An 11,852-nucleotide genomic window follows, 5' to 3' on the forward strand; every position below is an offset into this window, starting at 1 on the left:
AGCATTCTCAAGACACAGCCAAGCTTTCCTGGCATCTCTCCCCCACTACAGAGAGATAGGTTTGTCCTCCTATAGACACCTCTGTGTGAAATCCAACACATATCAAGCAGCAGCAGCAGCCACAAGCACTTTAATTGGCCACCTCTCCTCAATGGATGGTGGTTTTAATTTCTACAGAGTGTGCAGACAGCAGGTTTTCAACAGTGGCTCAAGCTACGCAGCAGCTCACATTGAAAACCATAAACAAGAATGCAACCATGAGCCATAATGCAAATATAACAATAATTCACTGTGTCGCCCCCACATTTGAAATGCAACGATATCACCACAATTTCCTCTTCATGATGCTAAGTGATTAAATATTCAACATGTGACAATTCAGAGTTTTTGATTTTGCAGCCATAAAATTAGAGCCCAACCCCCTGCAGTAAATCAAAGTTTTTGCTAATTATCTCAGCTACATTGTTTATCAAAGACAATTCCTGACAACTATGTACTCATTTCCCTTTGTCTCTGTATATCGGTGTATGCATTGGCTGGTGACATCTTGGTGTAAGGCTAATAAGTGCAGGCATCAGCAATATAAAAAGCACTCTGACCCTTGGAGTCCACTGGGGTGCACAGCGGAGATGAGTCAGGGGGTCCACAGGGCGGAGGAAATGATGGAGGTCAAGCAGGTCAAAGCTGGAAAAAAAGAACATGTTGCTTCACTGAGATATTCAAAAAATGTTCTGGATGTGTGATCAGAATTCATTGGTATGCAGGCTCCATTGTACGAAATTGAAAAGTAGCTTACACTGCTAAGGTTGGCCCCCCAAATGATGAAGGACAGCAATAAAATGATTATGTGAATATACCCACAATTTATTAATTTCAACTAGTATGTACTAGAACATGTGAGTCACAGAGATTATGAGAGATGAATCCCGAGAACAAACTTTGTATACCCAGAAGCTTGTTCAATACAAAAAGCATTCCAACTGATACTTGTCCACTTGCATCATAATAATGAAACAATCACCCCACTGGATGATGAAAATATTGCTACCTGGCCAAGTCTGTTCACATCACAAAAATGAAAAATAAATGGTTTCTTTTTTTATCTCTAAATTCATACAATGACTAAATAAGATAATGAAAACCTATAGATCCTGCCTCAAGTTAAAAATGACACATCAGCTTTTCTGTGTCCACAGAATTATTTCCCACTCAGCATGACAAATCTGCAAGTACACCAAGTACAAGCTGACATGATTGTATTTCTGTTTGTTTCCGTGTTGTATGGGTTCATTGTAGGCGTGTATGTGTGTGCGTGACTTTGCATGTATGTGCGTGTGCATGTTGCTTTATTCATATTGCAATAAAATGGTCCACAACCAAGCTATTTCTTTTCCTTTTTCATCTTGAACAATTAAAGGACACCACAATTTCCTTATGCTAATGTATGTTAATATGGGTCATAATTTCATGGGGCATTTTTGATTCCAGTTTAAAAAGGGCATAGAGACAGGTGCTAAAGTAGATGCCATTTAGTCACATAATTGTTCCTGGTGCAGGTCATTTACTGTAACAAAAAACGATGGGTTTTCAGAGCTCTGAAAACCAGCCACATTGTTTTGTTACTTTTCCTGGGGAAAATCTGGCTGCAACAAGTAAACGTTGGACAGACCACACACATAAGCCCAAAGCCAGAAAACTATTTTACACAAAAGCACAAAGCCAGAAGTCTAACCAGAATCCACACTGATCACTGGGATTTAATCAAGATAAATGTGTTTTGACATGATTGATCATTTAAGTGTATGGGCTTTCACTGAAACACATTATCTAACACAAAAGACATCTATATTACCAAGGGTAGAACTACATTATTGTTCTCTCTGTTCAGGATTCAGAGGGCTAAGGTCTTGCGAGACAAATGGAGGTGTTTTGTTAAGTATTAAAAAGTAGACATTTTCAGTTTGTGTGCAGTTTTACAATGTTCCACATGACAAGATATAGTTTCTGTTTTTATAATGGGCTGCTCCCATTATGTTACAAATCATCCTGCTCATATTTATATGACAGCATTTATAAAATGGTACCCACATTTATCATATTTCTTGCATTTCTTGCATTTTTCACTATCACTATTGCTATTTTAATCATACATCTTTTTTTGGATTCCCATAGATGGCATACCACCTGCCCCTGAAAATGGCTATCACCATAATTACACACAAATTTACACCCATTATCATGTAAATGTCAAATTACATGTTACACTAAATTAGCCATAACCATCAAGTAAAGGAGTGCAGTGTTTTGTTTTGTTTTCAGAACATGAACTGTGTTGGGAAAGAGTTGTTATTATAAGTCATGGATACTCAACATAGATGATGTGAAAAGAGCACAATTATCTTGTTCATAATGCTGAACTCCACAGTGTTGTGTGTTTTTGTATTTCAGTAAACCGCATTTGTGTCTTGAGGCTGTCCTCTGTGCCATATCTCACAACTGTGACCTGTGTCTGAAATTTTAGATGTAAACTTCTTCCAGGGAGACCAGCCATAAAACCGCACCTGACACTCCAAAATCCTCAGGTATTTGTATACCAAACACATGGCTTAGAGAAGATATACAGAGAAATTCAATGGCACTTTCTCAACTTTGGCTTAAAGATAAATCATGGAGCTGTGTGGCTCAGGGGATTGGATGTGAACGCCATGTGTTCCTGTCATCTCCAGTTCAAAACTACCTTGTGACCCCTGCTAGACATCATCTGTTTCCTTCCCATATATCCTGTCATGTTCAAGCATGCACAATCTAGTGAGGCAGTACTTTAAACACCAGATAACATTGATATTCAGGGGATTACAATGAATTGTTATCGATGTATTCCTTGGGAAAAAAAAGAAGAAGAAGCTAATTCATCACAAAAAAGCTTTCATTCATATACTTAATGTCAATATATCCACTCAAAATGTATTGCTTTTTTTTTTTTGATAAGCATAATGCTGCATTACACCACCGTCAGTCACCGAAGAGCTGCAGGAAGGAATGACAGTCAAATCCAGGAAATAATCCCTCAAATTCACAGAAGATTACAAGCTTTACAGAATTTATTCTAATGGAACAGTTGGTACCATTTGGTTTTGAAATCTAAAACAACTTACAGAAATAGGAAAAGTGGATATGCCATTTCAACTTAAATAATAATAAGAAAATACTGTTGAAGGAATTAAAAAGGATTTAAAAGGTTTTAGATAAAGGGTTGCTGTGATTATGTTGAATTTAAGATATGGGCACCTGGAAAGCCAAGACATTGAAGAAGTGTCGGCAAGTTGGAATATTTCTAACCACCGGTGGGGTTTGAATTCACTGCCGAGAAAATGATGCCTGATTGAAAACGGGTATATTTTATAATGCCCAGCATCCATCAAACCATTTTTCTCAGATCAAAGTGTCAGGTCCACCTCTATCATACCACACTTGAAAGTGCTTTACAGTAGAGGTGCACAGTTTTTTTTCAGCACAGAAAATTTTGGTTGCTATGATACAGAATACTCGCTGAAGAAAAAATGTCAGCTCTGAAAGAAATAAAACCAGGGAGAGGGAGGACCCACTGGTGCCAGAGGGTTTTTTTTAGGAAAATGTCTTAAAAAAATGCCATGATTGGTTCAAGAATATTGTCATAGTTTGATGGTGAGATATAATGGCACAAGGAAGCACAGCATTGTGCCCAGATTTGGTTAAAACAAAAAGAAGTTCTTGATTTTCTGAAGTCAATTTTCAGTGGAAAGTTGTAAAGATGAATGTTTTGGCTGCCAGGCTAAATTTGTTGTGATGGGTTTAGATACAGTTAACAGAAACACAGAAATTTTTGCCTTTCCATGTACTACTCCCAGAAATAATATCTGATCCCGTACTGCCGTATTTCTGTGTGTGCTCTGAATCAGTATGTGGTCAATCTTCACTAGAAACACACTTTCATGACCTCAGACACTGGCAGCTCCCAACAGACATTTCACTGCGTGCCAGAAACATAACTCAAAAAGGCAACAAAAGAGAAACCCCAACAAACCTTTGGCTTTTTTTACATAGTCAGCATCTCCTGAGCAGCATCCATCTCAGTGCTCGGAGTGCACATCTGACAGCTTCTTATCCCATTAGATGTGCTTCATTTGCAATCCAGACAATATACAAAGCCCACTAATTCAGGCTGAAAGATAAAAATCTGCTTCTCCTGGCTGGACTAGTGCTTTTTCAGCTTATAAATGGACAATTATGTCTCTTCTGAATGTTTTTTGTGCCAGCACTATTTCGAACTATCCTTTCACCATTCTGATGTGTTTTGAAAACACTGTAATGTCGGCATGGACGTGCTCAACCATGAGGATTTGGCAGTTAACTAACATATCTTTATTTTTGTAATTAAAGAACAGTGACTTTAGGCTCCTATTCTTCCTTCTTTTTGGACTGTACATCTAAACCAGGTCCCCAGTTCTTACCCCTGACCCAGTGACGTGCGGTGAGGTTCATGGCCAGTGAGCCACTGACATCATTAAATTCAGATTTACAAACACATGAACCCTACAGAGTAGCTTATTCACCATTTTATTGGCAGCAGTTGACATGTTTTGTTCAAAATATCATATCCCCATTCTTTACATCCAGGACTGTCTCAGAAAATTTGAATATTGTGATGAAGTTCTTTATCTTCTGCAATGCAATTACAAAAATAAAAATGTCATACATTCTGGATTCATAACAAATCAACTGAAATATTGCAAGCCTTTTATTATTTTAATATTGCTGATTATGGCTTACATCGCAAGAAAACTCAAAAATCCTATCTCAAAATATTAGAATATATTAAGAGATTTTTGTTCTTTTAATAGCATTACAGAAGAGAAAGAACTTTATCACAATATTCTAATTTTCTGAGACAGTACTGTATACAAAGTATAGCATAGAAAAAAAAACACAGGTAAAAAAAACATTATTATCTCTTACCTTTACTTAGAAATGAAGTCCATGCGCCGCTCCCTCTGAAAGAAAGCATCGATAACTTCCTTGTAGAAGTCTACCTTATCCTTCTTCAGTTTTAAAAGTCTCTCTGTGTCAATGGAAATCGCTGCCAGTGAAGACAGTCGCCCTTGATCGGTCATGTTCCGACTGAATGTTTTGAGTCTTTTCGGTGCCGATGCTGTCGTAGCCGGAACGGTGACCACCGGCCGGAGCAACTTTATCGCCTCAGGAACAATTTGAATGAGATCCTTTTAAGACAAAAAGTTGAGAAACTGCCCAGGAGATTTACATTCATCCCTCACCCTTTGTGAGCTATACAGCCCGATGAGATCGGCAAAATAATAGCTGGATGGCTGCACTTGACTAGCTAAGTGTTTGCTGTAGCGTGCTATTGCTTATTCTATTATTCTGTGTCCGAGTAGTAAGAAGGATCCCTGGGATCAGCGGTGCCCCCTACCATGAGGCACCGTCACTGCCTGCCTCACTTAATGTCCCTTCGCAGTCATTTTATGATTATGAGAAATACATTACAGTTGTTGACAAAAAAGATTAGACTCATCAGCTAAACTATGGAAATTTAGTACATATATTAAAAGTGTTGTTTTAATAATTACATCCAGAAAGACAGTAATACGGTCTCAGTGCATAGCATGGCAGCACAGTTGGCAGAATCACTGAGCCATCCATAGTGGGCTCCGCTGGCTGCCGCGTCACAGCACGTCACTTCTTCATATTTGAACGGTAAATGAGAATTTTTTTTAGTGATTTTGTAAAAAAAAAAAAATCTAAAAATGGTGAAACTACGTGGAAAATAACTTTATCCTGTATCAATGAGGGCTATGCATGGAGCCCCTGCCAGGTTGACCGTGACATGGCAAAAATCTCCTATGTGAGTCCACCCCACCACCCTTGTGGATTCGGAGGTATCATCCACTTTTGAGGGGAGTGGAGCTCCTCTCCCCCATCTGTACAACTGGGCCCTGTCCTGCGGAGATGAGACGAGGTGGGACACCTGTGTCTGCATTGTTCCTGTTTCACAGACCCTGGGGTGTTTCCCCGAACGCCTGACCACTTGGTGCACCGCACGCTGATATGGCCGGGCTGGCCACACACCCAACACAAAAGAGGGCCCCGATGAGGGCGGGTGCTGCTGCAGGGTTGTCGCAGTGATACACCTCTGATCAGTTCTGCCAACTCATCCACATATATCCACATATTTCCTGGACCCGGTCCATGAAGCTTTCACAACAGGCCCAGCCACGACATAGGCCTCCCTCTCTAAGGCCAGCTCCAGTGCCTCCTGTAGAGTCTAGGGATGCGCTAGTTGTGTCTGTATGTGCAGCTCCCTGGGAGTTAAGGCCTGGAGGAACCGGTCTCAGGCCAGCTCACTCTGTACCTCAGCAGGCATGTGGGCATATGCTCTCCTCACCAGGGTTTCAATGTTATATGCCAACACACGGCGCACTTCCTCGGCCTGTCTCTGCCTATTCGATAGCTTGGAGCATAGAACATCAGATTGGTGGGACTGACCAAACCGCCAGTATAGAGACATTATCCCGACACCGCTGGCCGCTGCACTCGGTGAGCCAAAACCAGCATCAGCGGTTAACTTCTTTACCACTTGTATCAGGCAAGCACAATTCTCTGCAGCTCCATCAGATTCCACCTCACGTCTAAAACACCTTCACAGCCAGTCGAAAAACACAGAAATCAGAACTTCTGCTATAAGTACTGCAAGGCCCTTAAAATATTTTTTGCAGAATGGGTAATAAAAATACCAAATTTCTTGGCGTTGCTTTCATTACAATTATGCAATTTGACCAAGATGAGTGTTTAAGAGTCATTTTGATGGAGTCGAGGGCAGAAATGCACTAATGTGGTAAATGGATTCATGGCCTTAAATCAGATTTTCATAAATAAGTTAAACGCATTGGTGAAATGAGGCCAGTGACTCTGGAGCCTCCATTTTTAAGATGAGCAAATTGTTCCTTGTCAACTCTGAATATTTAAGAACTGTCAGCAATGGGTCGAGTGCTCCTCTGTGTAATGAAATCATACGGTGGGGATGAGAATCATCTGTGAAAGGATCACTGAGACATACCCCCCAAAAGCATAGAGAAAAGAAAGGGAAAAGTGAAGCCTGAAAACACATCCTAATCAAGTATTCCATAATACTACTGTATATAAAGGTAAATAATTTGTTCATAAGTAGTCGATAATTGATAATCAATTTTTTTTTTTTTTTTTTGAAGTTTCCCTGCTCCTGCTTTGCGAAGCTAATGAGGCCCACAGTATATTTTTTACTTGAGAAAGATCTAACTATTTGAAAGGAAAGGTGCAAACAGCAAATCCTTGCTTTAAACTCTTATCAAGCAGTTTACAGTGAGTTCCTTCTGCCATCAGACTTCACACATGTTACATCAAGGGAAATGCTGCACTCGATGTATGAATATCAGCTCCCATGCCCTCATTACAACATGAGGGTCCATTAAGTAGTAATTCATTTGTGCAAACAAGAACGGTCTCTTTCTTCCAATAAACTTTAGCCACAAGACCTTTATCAAATGGGATTATTCAAGAAGGGTTACTGGCAGGGCAGCATCAGCGTTGCATGTTCAACATGAGGGCTTCAGAAGTCAGACAGTTCTGGTTATTTTAACTGCTGAAATACCATCTTCTCCACAGGCAGGGCACGCACACATTAAGGAATGAGGACACATGGTGCAAAATATAGAAATAATTTATTTTCACAGGAATTACCATTTTAACCTCAAACAAGAGTGAGGTATTGATAGCCTCTACACATGTTCAAAGATAAATATTCCCACCGATGAGACCTACATCCGGCTAAAATAAATTGAGTTTTTTTTGGTTTGGTGTGTTTTTGCTTGCATGTTAAGCTTTCCTTTTCAACAAGGTATTGTATTTCCTGAAAGGTTATATAAATATAAAAATGGCCAATAAAATGAGCTTTCTCATAGAACTGCTATCACAAGATATGTTTGGATTAAAAGGAAAAAACGGGTTTTAATTTCCTTTATTTCTAAGTTAGGAGTGCCAGGGATTTATATATGGAAACTCACAAGGATGTAGTCTGACTGTTTATTAGAGAATTATTCCCTCTAAAGAGTTCAAACATGCTGTAAATTTTCAGGTTCTTTGATTTAATAAAGGCTAATAAATCAAAGTGTTACCATTCACAAGTAATTTCCTACTGATGTTGAAATCCCTCCAGGTTTATTGCTCATTAAATGGTCCTGTAATATATATATATATATATATATATAGGAAGTCATATGAAAATAATTAAAACATATTCAATGCAGTGCAACGTTAATATGACGCTTGAGACTGTTGGAAAGAATAGTGGAAAATATATCCCCCTAAACATTCAGTTTATCAACAAGGGGAATTAAATTAGGGGTTTCAGCACTCACAGATCTTGGGGAAGCAGATTGGCTGCTCTGTCTGGCCCTCTCTCCAAACATTTGTCTTCATCTTGAGGAGGGCTGCTGGCTCTGGTCTCTCTGCCAGCTCCCTCACTGCTTGTTTGATGATTAAATACATTTTGATTTGCCGAGCCATGTTGTAAACTTCCTGTGTGGTTGTGCCGTCAGGTCTGCGTTCCACATCGTTGCTCCCCGAAGGCCTTGTTCGAACAACATTATTACCCCTGCAAATTAGTCCAGTTAACCCACCTCTGCTCCAGATCACTCTTTGTTAACCTCTCATTTTTCACTGTGTCTGGATGCTGGACAGAGGGTTTTTAGGAGTCAAGGCCCCCTCCCCACCATTACCAACAACCCGTACCCCAGCAGATCCCTAACTCTGGTGAATATTGAGTAGAAAGGCTATAGGCTATAGGAATGCCCCGTGTAAATTGGCTGCAGATGTTGTTGAGGGGATTTGGTTGTGAAGTGTTTTGTCTGTAAATGCGGCTGTAAAATGTTGCAGGCCTGACAGGTCCACTGGTGATCATCTAAGGTGAAACAGCACAAGGGCAGTGCTGCCCTGTAGCCACTACCGAGACTCACTGGTGGCTAAACACTCAACAATCCACTGAACAGTCGTTAATGAAGGATTTCAAAGACAAGCTAAACTAAGAGTCTTCAGGTTGATGTGCAACACAGACCGAGTTTGTGTAAGATAATTGAACTTGTCCAACTTCTCGATACCGAAAAAGGGATACTCCGTGGTGAAACTGGAGCATAATTGAATAACAGTGTATCTCTGTTTGGGTTTTGCAACACAAGGAAAGGTTTTTGTCAAATTAGAATTTAGTTGCCAAATGTGGAAATCACATCTATTTAGACGCAGATTGCTTTTTAATGTATGTTAGAATTTTAGAAACCTACAAGGAATTTACAAGGAGAAAACGTTCTTACTTGCCGGTCATGTCAGTTTGAGAGAAAGCAGACCTGAAATGTCAGGGTGTCTGGGAAAAGGTAAATGAATGGAGTGCAAAGAAAATGATTTTGTAGTTTGTACAAAATTCTAAACCAGCCATCCCTCCAAGCAATGGCTGCGGACATAAACTGTGACACATGTAATTTCATATTCCCACTCAAGATTATGTTGGTTTGGACTTCTGGCACTCCGGCTGGAAGTGCTTGGAAGTGCAGGAAGAAGAACTGATTGTAGGTTCACAAATGTCAGTGCATTTTAACAGGAATACAAGCCTCTGAGATTTCAAATAAAGAGCAAAGCATTCTCAAATCTAATACATGGCCTCCTCTATATGAAGTTCATCTACTTTTTTTATGAATGATCAATGTTTAAAACGACTGAAGAGGACACAGATGTTAGTTATTGTGACTGATACAAAATTTTCACACAACTCTGCAGCTCCTGTTAGTTATTGGGAAGATTCAGATACCTTTAGTATGATTTATTTTTTAAACTCTGCATAGATTATGGTTCTTATAAAGATGCTCTAACACAATGGTTAAAAGTGTATCTTGAATGTTATTTGTCTTACTGTCGAAAATGAGGAAATAAGATTCTCCGATAGCGGTGGCTGATGCCAAGCTTTTTTTGTCTGTAGCTTATCTGGTTGCTGCGGTCAGACAAGAAGCCACCTGACATCACAAAAGACACGACATCACAAAAAAAACAAACAAAAAAAAAAAATCAAATTGAGGAGTCTTGAAAAGAGTTCATATTTAAAGTTGTGGTAGTTGTGGGTGATTCCTGAATTTGAACTGGTCAATTGATAGATATCTCTTATGTGAAACAACATCATTAAACTTTTAATATTAAATTGTAAATAAACAAAAGCTCTTGGAGGCTCTTCACTCAGTGGACACCGTAACAATATTTATTTAGTTACAGTCTATGAGAGTCATATATCTTCTCTGGAACTCCAAGACAATAATAGCAGCATTAAAATGAATTGTGGAAGGATCTCACACTGTAAATATGGAATAAGCTTTAAAAAAAAAACAGATAAGATACCATTATAACGAAGACATACTTTGTAATATGCAGGGTAAGTGCAGGGAGCAGCCCATTTACTGGCAAGGTGAAGCTTAACATGAGAAATTCACGGCAGGCCAAGATCTATGTGGGCCATCTGCCAAGAACCCAATACCACAAATGGTTGGATCTGTATAATCCCTAAGCCGACAATAAAGTTACAATACTTAAAAAGATGCTAACATCCTTTAATGGGTATGAAAGCCACTACAGAAGATTACAAATCCTGGCCTTTTTTTTGTGTGTGCTCCCTGTCGTATTGTTACATTGTACTTTTATCCACTTCCACCCAGCAAGCCCCATGAAGCTGAATAATTGAACACTCAGGGACAAAAGAGAAACTTATATCAACTTTTGAAATGAAAAGAGATTGAAAAAAGCAGCTTTATCTTCTGAATGCCAGTAGAAGGGAAGTGTTTGCCAAGAAATAAAGGTATCAAAAATTCACATAGGTGGCAGATCAAAGGGAAGGTGGTGTTTACCACCTGCTTTGGGGCAGACATGGAGTGAGGGTGGGGTAACTGTGGGGTCACAGCTGTCAGCAGTCTCTCAGTTATTCAGGCCAAGTGGGACTTCAGGTTTGAGGGGGGGCATCGATGATGACAAGATGGGGGAAGCTGGGTGTAATAGGGTCCCAATGCAGCTATCTTTTTTTTCTATAACTGTAAACATTCAGTGAGATTGTTTGGAAATGTATGAAACATATACTTAAGAGATTCTTCATTCAAGACTCCCACAGTGAGAACCTATAAAGAAAAGAGGGATGCCCACTTCCTGCTGGTCTCTGGCATACGAGTCCTGCCTCAAGGGAGGCCCCATAATTCATTATTCGTTCCTCTCTCATTAAGGAAATACTTTCTCAATAGCTCTTTTTCCTTTGTATATTTTTACTTCTTCTTATTTTCTTCCTCAATTCAACCATGTCCTTTTCTGTTTATTTGCTTTCTAAACACCAGCTTGCTTGGTCACGTCTACACTGCCATGAGGAGACTTTAAAAATTACCTTTGTCCTTTCTGAGGACAGTGTTTATTTGTCTTTGTGAAGCCAAAGGGTATAGATTATTTTGTTGATACCTACGCGTCGGTGACAGGCCAGCTGACTGTTACAAGCTGACCTTGGTTAGCATTACCGCAGACCTTAATCAGATTCCTCAGCTGCAGACCAAAGATATATAGACTTAAAGAATAAGCTTGGGTGTCATAACCTAAAGACCTGTGCTGCCACTCTTAATTCTTTAACACATTCATTCACCATGTGATGGTGATGATATGTTATGTCTATAATATACTGTTTGAAATTGCTTCTTTCTCTGTTGGTCAAACGTTATCCAATGGGAGCCGCAATTCCAGTGCTCACTTATTTTTTA

This window comes from Fistularia commersonii, chromosome 13, assembly GCF_037954325.1.
Source record: "Fistularia commersonii isolate RoL2024-O1a breed Wild chromosome 13, RoL_Fcom_v1.0, whole genome shotgun sequence".
Lineage (NCBI taxonomy): Eukaryota > Metazoa > Chordata > Actinopteri > Syngnathiformes > Fistulariidae > Fistularia > Fistularia commersonii.